Source organism: Hydra viridissima, unplaced genomic scaffold (genome assembly GCF_058129835.1).
Source record: "Hydra viridissima isolate aposymbiotic clone 2 unplaced genomic scaffold, HvirCarnegie_v1 scaffold_16, whole genome shotgun sequence".
NCBI classification, from domain to species: domain Eukaryota; kingdom Metazoa; phylum Cnidaria; class Hydrozoa; order Anthoathecata; family Hydridae; genus Hydra; species Hydra viridissima.
Window position 1 is genome coordinate 3,543,091 of NW_028324315.1, and position 22,593 is coordinate 3,565,683.

General features: G+C 36.5%; 5 non-coding genes and 2 pseudogenes across 5 annotated transcripts; all 7 read right to left on the reverse strand.

Annotated features, from left to right (window-relative positions):
* Positions 1 to 2,007: 2,007 nt before the first annotated feature.
* LOC149877435 (U1 spliceosomal RNA) lies at positions 2,008 to 2,171 on the reverse strand. Its single transcript, XR_016448250.1, has one exon. It is a non-coding gene; the product is annotated as a U1 spliceosomal RNA (small nuclear RNA).
* A 103-nt stretch (positions 2,172 to 2,274) lies between these two features.
* Positions 2,275 to 2,466, reverse strand: LOC149877436 (U2 spliceosomal RNA). Its single transcript, XR_016448196.1, has one exon. It is a non-coding gene; the product is annotated as a U2 spliceosomal RNA (small nuclear RNA).
* Positions 2,467 to 7,731: 5,265 nt separating this feature from the next.
* LOC149877437 (U1 spliceosomal RNA) lies at positions 7,732 to 7,895 on the reverse strand. The gene has a single exon (XR_016448251.1). It is a non-coding gene; the product is annotated as a U1 spliceosomal RNA (small nuclear RNA).
* A 103-nt stretch (positions 7,896 to 7,998) lies between these two features.
* On the reverse strand, positions 7,999 to 8,190 carry LOC149877438 (U2 spliceosomal RNA). The gene has a single exon (XR_016448197.1). It is a non-coding gene; the product is annotated as a U2 spliceosomal RNA (small nuclear RNA).
* Positions 8,191 to 13,455: 5,265 nt separating this feature from the next.
* Positions 13,456 to 13,619, reverse strand: LOC149877439 (U1 spliceosomal RNA). The gene has a single exon (XR_016448256.1). It is a non-coding gene; the product is annotated as a U1 spliceosomal RNA (small nuclear RNA).
* Positions 13,620 to 13,722: 103 nt separating this feature from the next.
* LOC149877440 (U2 spliceosomal RNA) lies at positions 13,723 to 13,900 on the reverse strand (annotated as a pseudogene).
* Positions 13,901 to 19,632: 5,732 nt separating this feature from the next.
* Positions 19,633 to 19,736, reverse strand: LOC149877441 (U2 spliceosomal RNA; annotated as a pseudogene).
* Positions 19,737 to 22,593: the final 2,857 nt, after the last annotated feature.

Consider the following 22,593-nt stretch of genomic DNA (forward strand, 5'->3'; position numbering starts at 1 on the left):
TTACCACAAAAGACTACATTAACTGTCTTGTAAGCGCCAATAAGAATATAATTAAATAAGTATACAACGCCTGGAAGGAAGAAATGTGCTGCTGTTTGTCTTTCTATAATCATCAACGAAGAAATGAAAAAGAAAAATCGGACTCTGGTTTGATTGACAATTCTGAATGCAATTTATACATTCTTGACGCACACAAACATGGTGACAAACAAACAATACTAGGAGCCAATAGTAATTTGCTAAAATTTTTTTTTTTTTTTTTTTTTTGCAGGAATAGAGTTCTTATAGTTTTCGTTTCTAAAAAAGAAAAAAAAAAAAAAAATGAAGAAAAAAAACAAGTCAAACAAAAAAACAACAACAACAAAAAACAAATAGGTTTTCAGTTGTTCATAGACTAAGACGGATTAGAACAACTCGAGTATTTTATTTCAGCAGCTAATTTGTTCTCGGCGATGTTTGCTCCATAAAATATAACGATTGCAACAGATATTTTCATTTGAACCCATTTTCTAATGCGTATAATGTTTTTAAAATTTGTGTGGCATAAGACTCTCGTCTCTTTCTCTTGCGCTTCTTGTCACCAGTTCCAGCGACTTTTCCGCCTTTCTTACCAGCGCGCTTCTCGCCTTTTTTTGCCACCTTTGGCGCTTGTTTTCCTCCGGCTTTTGGTGCGTCAGATCATTTCGACGAGCTTAGCAGTGAAAGTTTTTTCTTCTTTGTTTTCATTGCATTGCAACTGGATTTAATTTAAAGTAGATTTGTGGTTTCCAACTTGATAACTTTTCCGTTCTACGCACTTCTATTGGTTTTTAAAAGATTACGTCATTTGAGCATTGTTTATTTCTTTTTTACTATTGGTTAAAAAACTCTTTTCTGTTTAACAAAAAGCCGCACGAGATCTCTAGTCTGTCAGTCTGTTTTCAGTAGAAAACAAAATGTTAGCACGTGGAAAAGGAGGAAAAGCTAAGGCTAAGAGTGGCTTTCTTCAGTTTCCTATTGGTCGTGTCTAATCTCATCGGTTTAGGCGCACCATCTACTTAGCTGGAGTTTTTGAAAACCTCTCCGCCGAAAATCTTACAGCTAGCTGGTAATGCTGCACGCGATAACCAGAGAGCCAGGATCATTCCTCGTCGTTTGCAGCTAGCTGTTCGCAACGACGAAGAAGTTAAACAAGCTGTTGTTTGGTGTTACAATCGCGAGCAGCGGTGTGTTGCCAAACATTCAGGCTATGTTGCAATCGTTCCAAAACGGCAATCTAAACAATACCAAAGGCTAATTTCATAGCTACACACCTGTTCAAAGATTATTGTTAAGGCATTGGAAACTTACGCGAAGTTGATTTGTAGACTTGCTGCAACTTATCAAAACATGCAATAATAGCTGTTTTCAAGTCATAAACTACAAGTCAAAAAATATACCAGAATCCAATATGAAATATACAAAAATGGATGGAAATTGTTACTATTGTTGTTACTATCATTACTGTTAGTTTGTTATTGCCATTACTTATTTTTTATGATTATTACTATTGTTATTATCGTTATTATCATTGCTGTTGGTATTATTATTAGTCTGTTATTGCTATCATCATCTTTTATTACCATTATTACGATTGTTATTATTTTCAATCTTACTATTATTATCATATTTTTATTATTGCGACTATTTTTTTTTCTTTCAACAATTATTACCATTATTGTTTTTTTATTACAGCCATTCATTGAATGATTTCTGGTGTTGCAGCCGTTCGATCACGCTTACTGGTTGCGACTAGATTTTCATTGATTTTATAAGAAAAAAAACAAAACAACAACAAAGAACTTTTGAACGAAATAAAATGTGTTTACACTTTTAGGAGGCTTTGTTTACCTTCTCACTGACAAATCTTCACTCGAGGATATATACATAACATATAAATACACATAAAACATACCTTTTCTCAAATACTCGTTTACGTCCAGTAACTCATAGAGGGCTGAGTGAGGGTTTTTTTTTTTGCATCTTTAAAGGGGGCGAGCGCGAACGCAGGCCCCCACTACCAGAAATTGTACGGTCGAGTTACCGACGTTAGCGGTAATCGCAGGGGTCAGCCCAGGCGAAGTGCAATGCAAGAGCCTCACCCTGGAAGAAGCCCCATGTTGATCAGGTTTACTTCCCCGTCAGGTAAGTATGCCTTTCCCGTTGTGTGGGGAGCCTCGGACGTGCCCCAATCTTCGCAATTGTGGTTTTTTGATTGGACCCTAACCGCATCGTTCCGTTTTTTTTTTTTTCTCTTTTTAATGGGCCGCACTCAGCAGTAGTGCAACGCCGAGGCAACCCGCGGTCAGGGCGAGGTAAACCTACGATCCCTTGACCAAATGCCAAAAATCAGATTAATATATGAGCCGGACTATGCCGGCGTACCAGATATTAAACTGATAAGAACAGATACTACACTTGATCTTAGCCATTAGGCCGAGAAGCGATACTTTTTCAACGAATTTGTGTGCTGGCTCCCTCCCTTTGAACGAAAAAACTTGTGGGCATTTGAATAAGTCGATGGGTAACTGTAAGTTTGAACAATGAAAACATGGGCTCGTTGTATGAAACTAAAACTGCAACAATTTCATTCTAAAACATTTGGGTTTTTTAACCTTCTTTCAGAAATAACCCAACTAACCAAGATTTAAAAATAACACTGGGCAGCAGCAGATTCAAATGCATAATGCGATCAAAAGCCAAGTTGAACAATCCAAAATCAACTCAAAATACTAGCGCCCCGACAGATTTTTTCTGTCAAAAAACATTTGGAGAACCTCTGTATTTAAATGTTCTTTTCATCTGTTGTAACGATGGTACTTTAATCCATCACCAAAACAGCAGAGCTTAGGAAGATTTGTTTGTCATTAGCCTCAAATAGCAATTTCTCACAAACTAAAATCTAAAAAACAAAGTTGAAGTTTAGAAATTTGGACGGTGTAAACTAATTTAAGACTTTAAACTGAGTAGCAAGAAATATTTTTGAAATATTTCTGTTTACATATAAATTAAACAAAGCATTTTATTGGAAGAAATGAACTCCTTAAATGTTTACTGACAAAAAGGTAAAACAATTTAAAAAAGTGACCTAAAACACTCAAAACATCAAACAACAAATGGAAAAGGACAAACTTATGACCCTAAATTACAGTTGACAGCATCATGTTAGCAAAAGTAATGCATGCATACACACAAACGTGCATACATACTTCCATACATACAATTTTCCATACATACATACATACATACATACATACATACATACATACATACATACAAACAAACTTCCATACATACATACATACATACATACATACATACATGCATGCATGCATGCATGCATGCATTGATACATATATTCATGCATCCATGCGTCATGCCAATACCTTAGGACATTTAAACAGTGCGCTCTCAGTCCTGGACCACAGATAACCATGGGACTGATAGAGATAGCACCATACTGGAAGATTTAGCTAGCCTTCATCATAATCAGGTGGAATGTCAACAAATTGATTTCTATTCATGCTAATAGCCACAGAGCCATACAGAAAACTGCAGGGAACTTTGCAATCGAGCAATTGTAGATTGTCAGGCCAACTAATGAATTTATGGCAGAGATAACGAAGAAAATCATGAAAAGCCTTGCACATCATATCTCGATTTTTCACAAACTCACAGAGTGTGGTGAATGGAAGAATGCAAAGTTTTTTTAAAAAATTTTACATATTGCCCAACCTAAATCAAGCCTAAAAATGTATTTGCTTAAATTATAGAACCTCAGGATTGATGGAGAACAAAGTTAAAAATATTATCTAGCAGACTTGGGTCAATTTCAATTGTAAATGTAATTGAATTACGATTACTTGAAATTTTAATAGCAACTGAATTACAATGACTTGCACTTGTAATTCACTTACAAGTCATATTATTACAATTACTTGTGACTGTACCTTATAAAATACAATAACAATTACTTCATGAAAATACATTTAATTACAATTAAGTTACAGCCACAATTGAGCCAAGTCTGATGCTAACCTAACTTAACCCTTAACCAACCTTGCCCCAGAACCATATGTACACTCAAAATTCAGTACTTTCGACATTTTATTTTCAATGCTTAGACTTGCTACCTGAGGCTGGGTTAATTTTAACAGAAACTCTGTAAAACATTGAAAAGCCATGTTATGAAAAAGCCAAACAAAAGGTTTGATTCAAAGTGCATTGAACATGCCATTTTTTAAAAAAAAAATTGTCACGTATCTTTCATCAAACTAAAGGATTGTTTTAAAGAAGTGGACAGATTGTCCATTGAAAAGTATCCCTAATTGACCATTCATTTGTTGGCCTTGTGTCAGTTTAACTGTAAAAGAAATAAAGCTGTGAACAAACTAGAAGAAGAAATTCTCAGAAAGATGCTTCTTCTGTTTCACTCACCGATACGAGCGAGAAGAACTCCTCACTTTTCCTCGCTCACTGGGATGCTCTTGTGAGTAGCAGTAGTAGGAGTAGTAGCAGTGGTAGTGCAGATTTTAATACAGATATTTCAGGAACTCAAGACGGACTCTGAAAGTCTCTTGTGACTACCCCTAAAAATGCAAATTTATTTCTAAGCATTATTTTTTTTTTTAATCAGGAACTATTTTTAAGTATTTTTGAAGACTTGAGAGAGTAAAGTGTACAAAACAGTAGTGGCTAAACTGCTTCAAGTTTTAAAATATAAGGTAGAAAACATTGAAAATAAGTAGCGCAGTACTTTTTGTTACTTAAAGCATTCTTGATAAATGATAAAAACTTAAATGGAACTCCTCTAAACTCACTTGTCTTGGTTTTGTCTTAGATACTCTTTTCTTCCATTTTTTTTTTTTTTTTTTTTTTTAATTCGAAACAAACCAAACCAAAAGCACCTTTACGGCTCCTTGACGCTAGGCCGACACCAATAACTTTAGTAGGACTGCGCGTAACCACTACACCGTTGTTAAACTAAGATCGTAGTAACTAAGTAACTAAGTTAAACTAAATTCGTGGAGCGTAGTAACTCCTTCAGTTTACCTGTCAGTTAAATGATGAAAAGTGTACGCGATCATTCGATCTTAGGCTTTTTTTTTTTTATTTGATTGTTCCCCTTCCCGAAACCCCGAAATGAACGAAATACGATTGGCAAGTATTTGATGCATACCTTAATACACAGTGACTAAAATGTAGTATGTGTTTTTTCCGTGCCCAGCGAATGGTCGGAAGATAGTGCATGCTTTTAGATATCTTAGAGCTTGCGGTTTCATACTAGTGCCCAAGCCTTTGTGTGATTCTTTTTTAAAAAAAAGCAGAAGTTAGATTTTTTGCATTTAATGACAAAAAAAACAAAAATTTTAGCAAGATCTAATGATTAAATCTGAATAATGATTTTTAAAAACCATGTTCTGCCTCAGTTGCACATAAAATGGTCATATTCTAATCAAGAAGTAGTTAAGCTCTCTCAATCTTTTATTTTCTGCAACCTTCCTAAAGAAAAACATTCGTTATTCAAAAGAAATTATTCAAACAGTTTTTTGTTTTCTTTTCTTTCTTTTCCATTTGTGATCAAATTATGGTTAGTACTAACGGTAGCACATTGCATCCACTTCCTCGTTATTAGTATTTTCTTACCAGCATTAACAACATTCGTTATTTCGTAACTATCCAATTAATGCTTAATAGTTTTAAAATTTACCACAAAAGACTACATTAACTGTCTTGTAAGCGCCAATAAGAATATAATTAAATAAGTATACAACGCCTGGAAGGAAGAAATGTGCTGCTGTTTGTCTTTCTATAATCATCAACGAAGAAATGAAAAAGAAAAATCGGACTCTGGTTTGATTGACAATTCTGAATGCAATTTATACATTCTTGACGCACACAAACATGGTGACAAACAAACAATACTAGGAGCCAATAGTAATTTGCTAAAATTTTTTTTTTTTTTTTTTTTTTGCAGGAATAGAGTTCTTATAGTTTTCGTTTCTAAAAAAGAAAAAAAAAAAAAAAATGAAGAAAAAAAACAAGTCAAACAAAAAAACAACAACAACAAAAAACAAATAGGTTTTCAGTTGTTCATAGACTAAGACGGATTAGAACAACTCGAGTATTTTATTTCAGCAGCTAATTTGTTCTCGGCGATGTTTGCTCCATAAAATATAACGATTGCAACAGATATTTTCATTTGAACCCATTTTCTAATGCGTATAATGTTTTTAAAATTTGTGTGGCATAAGACTCTCGTCTCTTTCTCTTGCGCTTCTTGTCACCAGTTCCAGCGACTTTTCCGCCTTTCTTACCAGCGCGCTTCTCGCCTTTTTTTGCCACCTTTGGCGCTTGTTTTCCTCCGGCTTTTGGTGCGTCAGATCATTTCGACGAGCTTAGCAGTGAAAGTTTTTTCTTCTTTGTTTTCATTGCATTGCAACTGGATTTAATTTAAAGTAGATTTGTGGTTTCCAACTTGATAACTTTTCCGTTCTACGCACTTCTATTGGTTTTTAAAAGATTACGTCATTTGAGCATTGTTTATTTCTTTTTTACTATTGGTTAAAAAACTCTTTTCTGTTTAACAAAAAGCCGCACGAGATCTCTAGTCTGTCAGTCTGTTTTCAGTAGAAAACAAAATGTTAGCACGTGGAAAAGGAGGAAAAGCTAAGGCTAAGAGTGGCTTTCTTCAGTTTCCTATTGGTCGTGTCTAATCTCATCGGTTTAGGCGCACCATCTACTTAGCTGGAGTTTTTGAAAACCTCTCCGCCGAAAATCTTACAGCTAGCTGGTAATGCTGCACGCGATAACCAGAGAGCCAGGATCATTCCTCGTCGTTTGCAGCTAGCTGTTCGCAACGACGAAGAAGTTAAACAAGCTGTTGTTTGGTGTTACAATCGCGAGCAGCGGTGTGTTGCCAAACATTCAGGCTATGTTGCAATCGTTCCAAAACGGCAATCTAAACAATACCAAAGGCTAATTTCATAGCTACACACCTGTTCAAAGATTATTGTTAAGGCATTGGAAACTTACGCGAAGTTGATTTGTAGACTTGCTGCAACTTATCAAAACATGCAATAATAGCTGTTTTCAAGTCATAAACTACAAGTCAAAAAATATACCAGAATCCAATATGAAATATACAAAAATGGATGGAAATTGTTACTATTGTTGTTACTATCATTACTGTTAGTTTGTTATTGCCATTACTTATTTTTTATGATTATTACTATTGTTATTATCGTTATTATCATTGCTGTTGGTATTATTATTAGTCTGTTATTGCTATCATCATCTTTTATTACCATTATTACGATTGTTATTATTTTCAATCTTACTATTATTATCATATTTTTATTATTGCGACTATTTTTTTTTCTTTCAACAATTATTACCATTATTGTTTTTTTATTACAGCCATTCATTGAATGATTTCTGGTGTTGCAGCCGTTCGATCACGCTTACTGGTTGCGACTAGATTTTCATTGATTTTATAAGAAAAAAAACAAAACAACAACAAAGAACTTTTGAACGAAATAAAATGTGTTTACACTTTTAGGAGGCTTTGTTTACCTTCTCACTGACAAATCTTCACTCGAGGATATATACATAACATATAAATACACATAAAACATACCTTTTCTCAAATACTCGTTTACGTCCAGTAACTCATAGAGGGCTGAGTGAGGGTTTTTTTTTTTGCATCTTTAAAGGGGGCGAGCGCGAACGCAGGCCCCCACTACCAGAAATTGTACGGTCGAGTTACCGACGTTAGCGGTAATCGCAGGGGTCAGCCCAGGCGAAGTGCAATGCAAGAGCCTCACCCTGGAAGAAGCCCCATGTTGATCAGGTTTACTTCCCCGTCAGGTAAGTATGCCTTTCCCGTTGTGTGGGGAGCCTCGGACGTGCCCCAATCTTCGCAATTGTGGTTTTTTGATTGGACCCTAACCGCATCGTTCCGTTTTTTTTTTTTTCTCTTTTTAATGGGCCGCACTCAGCAGTAGTGCAACGCCGAGGCAACCCGCGGTCAGGGCGAGGTAAACCTACGATCCCTTGACCAAATGCCAAAAATCAGATTAATATATGAGCCGGACTATGCCGGCGTACCAGATATTAAACTGATAAGAACAGATACTACACTTGATCTTAGCCATTAGGCCGAGAAGCGATACTTTTTCAACGAATTTGTGTGCTGGCTCCCTCCCTTTGAACGAAAAAACTTGTGGGCATTTGAATAAGTCGATGGGTAACTGTAAGTTTGAACAATGAAAACATGGGCTCGTTGTATGAAACTAAAACTGCAACAATTTCATTCTAAAACATTTGGGTTTTTTAACCTTCTTTCAGAAATAACCCAACTAACCAAGATTTAAAAATAACACTGGGCAGCAGCAGATTCAAATGCATAATGCGATCAAAAGCCAAGTTGAACAATCCAAAATCAACTCAAAATACTAGCGCCCCGACAGATTTTTTCTGTCAAAAAACATTTGGAGAACCTCTGTATTTAAATGTTCTTTTCATCTGTTGTAACGATGGTACTTTAATCCATCACCAAAACAGCAGAGCTTAGGAAGATTTGTTTGTCATTAGCCTCAAATAGCAATTTCTCACAAACTAAAATCTAAAAAACAAAGTTGAAGTTTAGAAATTTGGACGGTGTAAACTAATTTAAGACTTTAAACTGAGTAGCAAGAAATATTTTTGAAATATTTCTGTTTACATATAAATTAAACAAAGCATTTTATTGGAAGAAATGAACTCCTTAAATGTTTACTGACAAAAAGGTAAAACAATTTAAAAAAGTGACCTAAAACACTCAAAACATCAAACAACAAATGGAAAAGGACAAACTTATGACCCTAAATTACAGTTGACAGCATCATGTTAGCAAAAGTAATGCATGCATACACACAAACGTGCATACATACTTCCATACATACAATTTTCCATACATACATACATACATACATACATACATACATACATACATACAAACAAACTTCCATACATACATACATACATACATACATACATACATACATGCATGCATGCATGCATGCATGCATTGATACATATATTCATGCATCCATGCGTCATGCCAATACCTTAGGACATTTAAACAGTGCGCTCTCAGTCCTGGACCACAGATAACCATGGGACTGATAGAGATAGCACCATACTGGAAGATTTAGCTAGCCTTCATCATAATCAGGTGGAATGTCAACAAATTGATTTCTATTCATGCTAATAGCCACAGAGCCATACAGAAAACTGCAGGGAACTTTGCAATCGAGCAATTGTAGATTGTCAGGCCAACTAATGAATTTATGGCAGAGATAACGAAGAAAATCATGAAAAGCCTTGCACATCATATCTCGATTTTTCACAAACTCACAGAGTGTGGTGAATGGAAGAATGCAAAGTTTTTTTAAAAAATTTTACATATTGCCCAACCTAAATCAAGCCTAAAAATGTATTTGCTTAAATTATAGAACCTCAGGATTGATGGAGAACAAAGTTAAAAATATTATCTAGCAGACTTGGGTCAATTTCAATTGTAAATGTAATTGAATTACGATTACTTGAAATTTTAATAGCAACTGAATTACAATGACTTGCACTTGTAATTCACTTACAAGTCATATTATTACAATTACTTGTGACTGTACCTTATAAAATACAATAACAATTACTTCATGAAAATACATTTAATTACAATTAAGTTACAGCCACAATTGAGCCAAGTCTGATGCTAACCTAACTTAACCCTTAACCAACCTTGCCCCAGAACCATATGTACACTCAAAATTCAGTACTTTCGACATTTTATTTTCAATGCTTAGACTTGCTACCTGAGGCTGGGTTAATTTTAACAGAAACTCTGTAAAACATTGAAAAGCCATGTTATGAAAAAGCCAAACAAAAGGTTTGATTCAAAGTGCATTGAACATGCCATTTTTTAAAAAAAAAATTGTCACGTATCTTTCATCAAACTAAAGGATTGTTTTAAAGAAGTGGACAGATTGTCCATTGAAAAGTATCCCTAATTGACCATTCATTTGTTGGCCTTGTGTCAGTTTAACTGTAAAAGAAATAAAGCTGTGAACAAACTAGAAGAAGAAATTCTCAGAAAGATGCTTCTTCTGTTTCACTCACCGATACGAGCGAGAAGAACTCCTCACTTTTCCTCGCTCACTGGGATGCTCTTGTGAGTAGCAGTAGTAGGAGTAGTAGCAGTGGTAGTGCAGATTTTAATACAGATATTTCAGGAACTCAAGACGGACTCTGAAAGTCTCTTGTGACTACCCCTAAAAATGCAAATTTATTTCTAAGCATTATTTTTTTTTTTAATCAGGAACTATTTTTAAGTATTTTTGAAGACTTGAGAGAGTAAAGTGTACAAAACAGTAGTGGCTAAACTGCTTCAAGTTTTAAAATATAAGGTAGAAAACATTGAAAATAAGTAGCGCAGTACTTTTTGTTACTTAAAGCATTCTTGATAAATGATAAAAACTTAAATGGAACTCCTCTAAACTCACTTGTCTTGGTTTTGTCTTAGATACTCTTTTCTTCCATTTTTTTTTTTTTTTTTTTTTTTAATTCGAAACAAACCAAACCAAAAGCACCTTTACGGCTCCTTGACGCTAGGCCGACACCAATAACTTTAGTAGGACTGCGCGTAACCACTACACCGTTGTTAAACTAAGATCGTAGTAACTAAGTAACTAAGTTAAACTAAATTCGTGGAGCGTAGTAACTCCTTCAGTTTACCTGTCAGTTAAATGATGAAAAGTGTACGCGATCATTCGATCTTAGGCTTTTTTTTTTTTATTTGATTGTTCCCCTTCCCGAAACCCCGAAATGAACGAAATACGATTGGCAAGTATTTGATGCATACCTTAATACACAGTGACTAAAATGTAGTATGTGTTTTTTCCGTGCCCAGCGAATGGTCGGAAGATAGTGCATGCTTTTAGATATCTTAGAGCTTGCGGTTTCATACTAGTGCCCAAGCCTTTGTGTGATTCTTTTTTAAAAAAAAGCAGAAGTTAGATTTTTTGCATTTAATGACAAAAAAAACAAAAATTTTAGCAAGATCTAATGATTAAATCTGAATAATGATTTTTAAAAACCATGTTCTGCCTCAGTTGCACATAAAATGGTCATATTCTAATCAAGAAGTAGTTAAGCTCTCTCAATCTTTTATTTTCTGCAACCTTCCTAAAGAAAAACATTCGTTATTCAAAAGAAATTATTCAAACAGTTTTTTGTTTTCTTTTCTTTCTTTTCCATTTGTGATCAAATTATGGTTAGTACTAACGGTAGCACATTGCATCCACTTCCTCGTTATTAGTATTTTCTTACCAGCATTAACAACATTCGTTATTTCGTAACTATCCAATTAATGCTTAATAGTTTTAAAATTTACCACAAAAGACTACATTAACTGTCTTGTAAGCGCCAATAAGAATATAATTAAATAAGTATACAACGCCTGGAAGGAAGAAATGTGCTGCTGTTTGTCTTTCTATAATCATCAACGAAGAAATGAAAAAGAAAAATCGGACTCTGGTTTGATTGACAATTCTGAATGCAATTTATACATTCTTGACGCACACAAACATGGTGACAAACAAACAATACTAGGAGCCAATAGTAATTTGCTAAAATTTTTTTTTTTTTTTTTTTTTTGCAGGAATAGAGTTCTTATAGTTTTCGTTTCTAAAAAAGAAAAAAAAAAAAAAAATGAAGAAAAAAAACAAGTCAAACAAAAAAACAACAACAACAAAAAACAAATAGGTTTTCAGTTGTTCATAGACTAAGACGGATTAGAACAACTCGAGTATTTTATTTCAGCAGCTAATTTGTTCTCGGCGATGTTTGCTCCATAAAATATAACGATTGCAACAGATATTTTCATTTGAACCCATTTTCTAATGCGTATAATGTTTTTAAAATTTGTGTGGCATAAGACTCTCGTCTCTTTCTCTTGCGCTTCTTGTCACCAGTTCCAGCGACTTTTCCGCCTTTCTTACCAGCGCGCTTCTCGCCTTTTTTTGCCACCTTTGGCGCTTGTTTTCCTCCGGCTTTTGGTGCGTCAGATCATTTCGACGAGCTTAGCAGTGAAAGTTTTTTCTTCTTTGTTTTCATTGCATTGCAACTGGATTTAATTTAAAGTAGATTTGTGGTTTCCAACTTGATAACTTTTCCGTTCTACGCACTTCTATTGGTTTTTAAAAGATTACGTCATTTGAGCATTGTTTATTTCTTTTTTACTATTGGTTAAAAAACTCTTTTCTGTTTAACAAAAAGCCGCACGAGATCTCTAGTCTGTCAGTCTGTTTTCAGTAGAAAACAAAATGTTAGCACGTGGAAAAGGAGGAAAAGCTAAGGCTAAGAGTGGCTTTCTTCAGTTTCCTATTGGTCGTGTCTAATCTCATCGGTTTAGGCGCACCATCTACTTAGCTGGAGTTTTTGAAAACCTCTCCGCCGAAAATCTTACAGCTAGCTGGTAATGCTGCACGCGATAACCAGAGAGCCAGGATCATTCCTCGTCGTTTGCAGCTAGCTGTTCGCAACGACGAAGAAGTTAAACAAGCTGTTGTTTGGTGTTACAATCGCGAGCAGCGGTGTGTTGCCAAACATTCAGGCTATGTTGCAATCGTTCCAAAACGGCAATCTAAACAATACCAAAGGCTAATTTCATAGCTACACACCTGTTCAAAGATTATTGTTAAGGCATTGGAAACTTACGCGAAGTTGATTTGTAGACTTGCTGCAACTTATCAAAACATGCAATAATAGCTGTTTTCAAGTCATAAACTACAAGTCAAAAAATATACCAGAATCCAATATGAAATATACAAAAATGGATGGAAATTGTTACTATTGTTGTTACTATCATTACTGTTAGTTTGTTATTGCCATTACTTATTTTTTATGATTATTACTATTGTTATTATCGTTATTATCATTGCTGTTGGTATTATTATTAGTCTGTTATTGCTATCATCATCTTTTATTACCATTATTACGATTGTTATTATTTTCAATCTTACTATTATTATCATATTTTTATTATTGCGACTATTTTTTTTTCTTTCAACAATTATTACCATTATTGTTTTTTTATTACAGCCATTCATTGAATGATTTCTGGTGTTGCAGCCGTTCGATCACGCTTACTGGTTGCGACTAGATTTTCATTGATTTTATAAGAAAAAAAACAAAACAACAACAAAGAACTTTTGAACGAAATAAAATGTGTTTACACTTTTAGGAGGCTTTGTTTACCTTCTCACTGACAAATCTTCACTCGAGGATATATACATAACATATAAATACACATAAAACATACCTTTTCTCAAATACTCGTTTACGTCCAGTAACTCATAGAGGGCTGAGTGAGGGTTTTTTTTTTTGCATCTTTAAAGGGGGCGAGCGCGAACGCAGGCCCCCACTACCAGAAATTGTACGGTCGAGTTACCGACGTTAGCGGTAATCGCAGGGGTCAGCCCAGGCGAAGTGCAATGCAAGAGCCTCACCCTGGAAGAAGCCCCATGTTGATCAGGTTTACTTCCCCGTCAGGTAAGTATGCCTTTCCCGTTGTGTGGGGAGCCTCGGACGTGCCCCAATCTTCGCAATTGTGGTTTTTTGATTGGACCCTAACCGCATCGTTCCGTTTTTTTTTTTTTCTCTTTTTAATGGGCCGCACTCAGCAGTAGTGCAACGCCGAGGCAACCCGCGGTCAGGGCGAGGTAAACCTACGATCCCTTGACCAAATGCCAAAAATCAGATTAATATATGAGCCGGACTATGCCGGCGTACCAGATATTAAACTGATAAGAACAGATACTACACTTGAGGTATTGGGTATTTATTGCCTCCTCCGGCAGATGCCTTGCAGAGGTGTCCGAAAAATGTTACAATGGATATTATTTACAAATAATGGTCCACTGCTCCATGACCGGACACGAATAGGACTTTACATGACTGAACAAGCGCAGGACTAAATCACGAAACAAAACACACGGACGCCGAGGTACGATGCCATATGGCTTAGGACATAAAAACATAAAAAATCGAAAAAGCGAAAAAACGGAAAAACGAGAGAGACGCTACAAACACTGAAATACGAAAAAACGAAAAAAAAAACGAAAAAAAAGAAAATTTTTTAATTCAATTAGTATCTGGGTATTTCTTTTAGCTCAGATAGATGTTTAAATTCGTGTCTAAATTTAGTTTGAGATCTGCATCCCAGATACTTCGAGACTCTATGAGAAAGTCGTCCAGTGTGTTATTTTGTTTCGCGAATTCTTTTTCTTCATAAATAATATTTTTTAGCCTGCACTGAAACTCTATGAGTAGTTTCAGTCTTGTAAAAGTCGAACGGTCATGGAACGACCTCATTCTATTACAATATATGGTATAAATCAACTCGTTTAAAATTCTTTTTCCAAGGTTAAAAATATTTACATTCTCTGCGTGTGAGAATAAGAAAAATTTAAAGGTGTTTTCGAAGGCAGGCTGCGGAGTATAGATTTTGTTTAGAATGGATATGGCGTATTTTATGAGGGGTTGAGCTTTTTCGCATGAGTATATCATGTGCGCTAATGTTTCCTTCGCTTTCATGCACTGTGGACACAGGTCATCCGGGGCATGTCCTCTTTTCTTAAAGATGGAGTTGGTAGGAATAGCGAAGTGTATTATTTTGTATTTTACCTCGTCAGCTTTGTTGTTGGTGGTGTTTTTGTGCACGTTTAAGAATAGTCGAGCCCATTCTTTTTGAGTTGTGCCTCTCATGCTGTCGGTAAAATAAAGGTTCCATTTGTGGTAGTGTGTTGGAACGCTGTGATGTTTCTTAGCGGATATAATACGATACACGTTTTTAGGCGTGAGCTCGCGGAAAGAGATGTCGGATGAGCCGTTGATCCTGAGATGCATTTTGGCTCTGCGGTGGTCGTAGTTTTGATGTTGGGTGTTTATTTTATCTCTCCACTGCTGAGGGATCGACATGATGACTTTGTTGAGATGTTTTTCGGTCAATCCAGTGAGCTCGCAGTTTAGAAAGCCAGGAACAAACACTTTTGCTACGTCCGCAATGAGATGGATGTTTCGCTGTTTGGAGAGTGGTGTTGTTTTAAGAGCGTTGTTGTGATGGCGTATGTGGGGGTTATGGTATATGGGCTGATTCAGAATTTCCTCGATGGTTAGGTTTGTGATGGCGCAGTTCTGATAGATGGTGGCCCAGTGTTTCGCCATTTGCCGGTAGTATGGTGGCAAAGTTTTGAGCGAAGTGTGCGAGTGGGCGGTGAGAAAGATGCGCTCACCCTGGGAGGCGTCTCTATATCTGTCAAAGATGAAAGTGGCTGTGTCTCTCCAAGCTCCATTGAGATCGTGGTTGAAGAACTTGGAGAGCCAGCTCACTTGGATGGAGACGAGTTTGTCGCGGATGTTTACGATGTTAAGTCCGCCTTTCTGAATGGGAAGTTTGGATACTAAGTTGTTGGTTTTTATGGAGGAGTTGTTCCATAGGAACTTCTCAATTTTGCTTTCGAGCAGCTTGATCTTACGCTTGCTTGGCAGCGGGATGGTGAACGCTAAGTGCCAAAGGTTGCTCAGTATGGTCTGGTTAATGGCTATGGCTTTGCCTTTGAAAGACAAATGGAGCTTCTTCCAGCGGAGTATTTTTTTGTCGAGTTGCTCGATGCACTCGTTCCACTGGGTGTTTCGAACGTGAGGCGAGTTGGTGAAGACCACTCCGAGGCTCTTAAGAGAGTGGCCGTCCCACGTGAAGTTTAGATAGTTAGGTTTGCTCTCGTTTCTATTGCGGCCGAGCCACAGACCTTGGCACTTTGGGATGTTGAGTTTAGCGCCTGTCGCTTTTTTGTTAAGTTTGAGAGCTTTGCCAAGCGCAGTGATGGATTTGTCGCCGGTAATGTAAAAGACGGTGTCATCGGCGTATTGCTGCAGCTTGGTTTCATGTCCATTTATGGTAATGCCTCTGATGTTATTATTCTGACGTACGTAGCAGGCGAATATCTCAGCCTGTATGACGTAGAGGATCATTGATAAAGGACAGCCTTGCCTGACTCCTCTTAGTATCTGAAACTTTTCAGACGTGAAGCCGTTTATTTTGAGGCGCGCGTTAATGTCGTAATAGATGGTTTTTATGATGTTAACGAACTTAGCGCTAAAGCCGAATTTGTCTAAACAGTCGAACAGAAAGTTTCTGTCCACTCTGTCGAACGCTTTCACCTGATCTATTGAGATGATAGACGCGTCGAGATGGCAATCATTTGCTATTTGAATGACATCCCTTGTGTAGGCTAGGTTGTGATAAATTGTCCTGTGCGGCACGCACGCGGTTTGGTCTTCGCTTAATATTGTTGCCAGCACAGGTTTTAGTCTATTTGCAATTATTTTAGTTAGGATCTTATAATCTGTATTCAGGAGGGAGATTGGTCGCCAATTAGAAATGTCGCACTTGTCGCCTTTTTTGTAGATGCAGGATATGAGCGCCTCTTTTTGCGAGGTCGTCATTTCGTTTTTGCTAACAACCTCGTTTAACATGGAAACGATGGCATCTCCCAAGACGTTGAAGTGGGTCTTGTAGAACTCGACGGTTAGGCCGTCGGGTCCAGGAGATTTGTTGTTAGTCATGCCTTGGAGGGCCGAATTGACTTCCTTTAGCGTGATGGGCTCGCTTAGCGCATGCTGTTGAAAGTCGCTTATCCTGTTCACCTCGACGCGATCTAAAAGACGCTTTTGGTGTATAGGGCTGTTTTTGCTCTCCTTGTACAAGTGTTTGTAAAACCTTTCAAATTCCTTAATAATTTCCTCGGTGGTTGATTTTTCAATTCCGTTCTTATCCTTAATGCGCGTGACGACTTGCTTAGCAATTTTCGTCTTCTCAAGCTGAAAAAAGAAGTTGTTGCATTTTTCGCCGAGAGTGCGCCATTTGATTTTAGCACGAACAGCTGCACCGTGCGCTCTATTCATTTCAAATTGCTCTAATTTTATTTTCAGTTCTGCGCTTAAGTTACGCATGTTGGTGTTGCAATGCGCTTTTTTAAGTGCGTTTCGCAGTTGCTTTTTTAGTTTAAATTCAGCAACGCGTTTGCTCTTCGCCTCAGATCTGCTAAAAGTTTGGGAAAGAGTTTTTAAGGCGTTTTTAAGTTCGTCCCACTCTTCTCGCTTGTTTGTGGAGTTTACCGTTTTTTCGTTAAAGTCGGTGATTAGTTTTACGACTTGTTCGTTGTATTGCGGGTTTTTGAGATGTTTTCTGTTCAGTATCCACACAGTCTTGCCGATGTCCAGTGAGTTTAAGCTTATGGTAACCTCGACTCCGTTCTGATGGTCAGAGAATGTCATCGGTTCGTGCTTAATGTCAGTGAACTGGCGTAGATGTTTGCTGGTGTAGATTCTGTCCAGTCTCGCATACGAAATGTTGTTGGTGGCTTTGTATGTAAACTCTTGTCCGTGGGGGTTAAAAACTCTCCAAAGGTCTTCTACATTTAAGAGGTTCAAGAGCTTTTTAAATTTTTCGCTCGAAGCGCATTTCTTACGCGTTAGTTGAGGGTGTCTGTCTAGTTCGTTTAAGACCATGTTAAAATCGCCCCCTAAAATTATCGCGTAGTTTTCAGCGTTTAGGTTTTTAAATTTCGCAGCGAGGCATTCCCAAAGGAGCTTTCGTGCGTTTTCTTGATCGCGCGATTGTCCGGACGTAGCGTACACATTAATTATTAAAAATTTCTGCGACTTAACTTCGATGATAATATAGTTAAAACGCCCGTGCGCATCCTCAAATTTTTCTATTAGCTGAAAGTTGATATTATTTCCCTGATGTAAAATTAGAGTGCCTCCTGAATGGTTGCGACCTGCGGAGAAAAATCCTGCGTGTTTCCATTTCGCTAGGAACTCCTTCGCCTGGTCGTTATTTAGATGCGTCTCTTGCAGTAAAATGAAGTCATGACGCATTTTCTGGAGTTTGTGGATCATTATTTTCTGCTTTTTAACATCAATAAGACCACAAACATTTGCTGAAAAAATACGTACTGACTCCATTCTTACAGAGTATTTTAAACAAATTTTGCTCTCGAAATCCAAAGTTTTTAAGGAACTTCGAATTCGATTTTGGAATGTGCGCATGGTATGATTGCGACATAGCACAGATGGTTCGTAATGAATAATTGATGAGAAAGCGTGGTGAGAATTTTCTAGTAGAACAGAAACGAGAAAATAAAAAGTAAGAGAAGTGAAAAAGATGGAGAAAAAGAAAAGAAGCGAAATAAACGGCCATTTAATGAAATATGAATTTGTGAATGTTTTGACGCTTTATGAGATGAGTGTGTGTGCTTAAAGATTTACAATCACGCAATTTTATAACCACAAAATAGCGAAGAAATAAACAAAGGTAAGTCTCCCAAAAAATAAAAAATAAAAGGAGGAAGTTTACCTTTGAACTTTCTTAATGTCTTTTTTCTGAGGCGTCGGTGGGGGCGCCATTCGTTTGGCAGTGGCTTTTTCGGTACGGGATTCGTTATCGTCCGTGACCTTTTTAATTGTTTTTACGTCCACAGTTTTCCACCCCTCTTCTCGTGTGTCTTTCTCTTCTTTTCTTCTGGAGCTACCTGCCTCGTTGATTTCAGCATCCAGGTCCATTAGTTTCTGAACCATTCTTTCCGTCTCGATGTTGGTGGTTTCAAGAGCGGTGATGCTTTGACTCTCTTCGTCAACGAGGACTCGGATTTCTTTCACGAACTTTTCTTGTTCTACCGTCTGCTTCATTTCGATTTCTTTCTCAGTTGGTTTCGCAGAAGGTTTTTTAGCGTTGCTAGCTTTTGCAACGGTGATCGCTTCAGGTGTAGTATTAGAAGTTTGAGGAGTTTGTTGAACACATCTTTGTTGTGGAGGATGTGAAGCACCACATTTTTCACAGAGAAAAGATTTCCCTGCAAAGTAGAGTGCGATTTTGACCCCTTCGATCTCAATGTGGTGTGGTATTTCATTGAGTTTTACCGATGGACGAATTCGGAAGAGTCGTCTCCCATCTTTCAGGATAGGGTTGAATCGGTAGCTGGTGTGTGTGATGGAGTACACTTCAGCTGCGAAGGGTTTAATTTGCTCTAGTATTTCATCGTCTTCAACTAGAGGGTCACACTTGATGGTAATAAGGAAGCCGATTTCGCTTCGGACTTTCGATGTGACTTTTCGGTTGCAGCCGGAGATGGTAAGTTCCGAGTCTGCAAGCAACTGGGCATCGGTTTTCGTACGGAGTTCAGCGATCCAATTTCCTCGGTTGGCGTAGGTGAGGCTGATCAGCTTATTCGGTCCGACAACTTTCGCAATCTTCTGTTCGAGTTCTTTCGCTCGCATTTCTTGATAACTTCGGTTGAAGTGTTCTTTCGGGTCCATGTGGATGTTGAGGTCGATGATTCGTTCCTGTCTTTCAGTCTTGCTTCCGACGGTTTTTGCGTAGGATGCCATGTTGCAGGAGAATAAAAGTAAAAAAAAAAAAGCAAAAAAAGTTTAAAAACAAAACGAAAAAAGTTCGTCAAAGTCTGTACTCTTGTTACGGAGCAGCCGATGACAAACGTCGATTTTCTTTAAGAGTGGCGAAGAAGCTTTGTAGAATAACTAAATAATCTATTGAGCTAAAAACTCACCAAAAGATACTACACTTGATCTTAGCCATTAGGCCGAGAAGCGATACTTTTTCAACGAATTTGTGTGCTGGCTCCCTCCCTTTGAACGAAAAAACTTGTGGGCATTTGAATAAGTCGATGGGTAACTGTAAGTTTGAACAATGAAAACATGGGCTCGTTGTATGAAACTAAAACTGCAACAATTTCATTCTAAAACATTTGGGTTTTTTAACCTTCTTTCAGAAATAACCCAACTAACCAAGATTTAAAAATAACACTGGGCAGCAGCAGATTCAAATGCATAATGCGATCAAAAGCCAAGTTGAACAATCCAAAATCAACTCAAAATACTAGCGCCCCGACAGATTTTTTCTGTCAAAAAACATTTGGAGAACCTCTGTATTTAAATGTTCTTTTCATCTGTTGTAACGATGGTACTTTAATCCATCACCAAAACAGCAGAGCTTAGGAAGATTTGTTTGTCATTAGCCTCAAATAGCAATTTCTCACAAACTAAAATCTAAAAAACAAAGTTGAAGTTTAGAAATTTGGACGGTGTAAACTAATTTAAGACTTTAAACTGAGTAGCAAGAAATATTTTTGAAATATTTCTGTTTACATATAAATTAAACAAAGCATTTTATTGGAAGAAATGAACTCCTTAAATGTTTACTGACAAAAAGGTAAAACAATTTAAAAAAGTGACCTAAAACACTCAAAACATCAAACAACAAATGGAAAAGGACAAACTTATGACCCTAAATTACAGTTGACAGCATCATGTTAGCAAAAGTAATGCATGCATACACACAAACGTGCATACATACTTCCATACATACAATTTTCCATACATACATACATACATACATACATACATACATACATACATACAAACAAACTTCCATACATACATACATACATACATACATACATACATACATGCATGCATGCATGCATGCATGCATTGATACATATATTCATGCATCCATGCGTCATGCCAATACCTTAGGACATTTAAACAGTGCGCTCTCAGTCCTGGACCACAGATAACCATGGGACTGATAGAGATAGCACCATACTGGAAGATTTAGCTAGCCTTCATCATAATCAGGTGGAATGTCAACAAATTGATTTCTATTCATGCTAATAGCCACAGAGCCATACAGAAAACTGCAGGGAACTTTGCAATCGAGCAATTGTAGATTGTCAGGCCAACTAATGAATTTATGGCAGAGATAACGAAGAAAATCATGAAAAGCCTTGCACATCATATCTCGATTTTTCACAAACTCACAGAGTGTGGTGAATGGAAGAATGCAAAGTTTTTTTAAAAAATTTTACATATTGCCCAACCTAAATCAAGCCTAAAAATGTATTTGCTTAAATTATAGAACCTCAGGATTGATGGAGAACAAAGTTAAAAATATTATCTAGCAGACTTGGGTCAATTTCAATTGTAAATGTAATTGAATTACGATTACTTGAAATTTTAATAGCAACTGAATTACAATGACTTGCACTTGTAATTCACTTACAAGTCATATTATTACAATTACTTGTGACTGTACCTTATAAAATACAATAACAATTACTTCATGAAAATACATTTAATTACAATTAAGTTACAGCCACAATTGAGCCAAGTCTGATGCTAACCTAACTTAACCCTTAACCAACCTTGCCCCAGAACCATATGTACACTCAAAATTCAGTACTTTCGACATTTTATTTTCAATGCTTAGACTTGCTACCTGAGGCTGGGTTAATTTTAACAGAAACTCTGTAAAACATTGAAAAGCCATGTTATGAAAAAGCCAAACAAAAGGTTTGATTCAAAGTGCATTGAACATGCCATTTTTTAAAAAAAAAATTGTCACGTATCTTTCATCAAACTAAAGGATTGTTTTAAAGAAGTGGACAGATTGTCCATTGAAAAGTATCCCTAATTGACCATTCATTTGTTGGCCTTGTGTCAGTTTAACTGTAAAAGAAATAAAGCTGTGAACAAACTAGAAGAAGAAATTCTCAGAAAGATGCTTCTTCTGTTTCACTCACCGATACGAGCGAGAAGAACTCCTCACTTTTCCTCGCTCACTGGGATGCTCTTGTGAGTAGCAGTAGTAGGAGTAGTAGCAGTGGTAGTGCAGATTTTAATATAGATATTTCAGGAACTCAAGACGGACTCTGAAAGTCTCTTGTGACTACCCCTAAAAATGCAAATTTATTTCTAAGCATTATTTTTTTTTTTAATCAGGAACTATTTTTAAGTATTTTTGAAGACTTGAGAGAGTAAAGTGTACAAAACAGTAGTGGCTAAACTGCTTCAAGTTTTAAAATATAAGGTAGAAAACATTGAAAATAAGTAGCGCAGTACTTTTTGTTACTTAAAGCATTCTTGATAAATGATAAAAACTTAAATGGAACTCCTCTAAACTCACTTGTCTTGGTTTTGTCTTAGATACTCTTTTCTTCCATTTTTTTTTTTTTTTTTTTTTTTAATTCGAAACAAACCAAACCAAAAGCACCTTTACGGCTCCTTGACGCTAGGCCGACACCAATAACTTTAGTAGGACTGCGCGTAACCACTACACCGTTGTTAAACTAAGATCGTAGTAACTAAGTAACTAAGTTAAACTAAATTCGTGGAGCGTAGTAACTCCTTCAGTTTACCTGTCAGTTAAATGATGAAAAGTGTACGCGATCATTCGATCTTAGGCTTTTTTTTTTTTATTTGATTGTTCCCCTTCCCGAAACCCCGAAATGAACGAAATACGATTGGCAAGTATTTGATGCATTTTTTTTTTTTTTTTTTTTTTTTTTTTTTTTTTTTTTTTTTTTTTTTTCTTGATATATTTACAATATATAATTATTTACATTTTTTTTTACCGTTTTATATATACATAAATATTATTTACAATGTTAT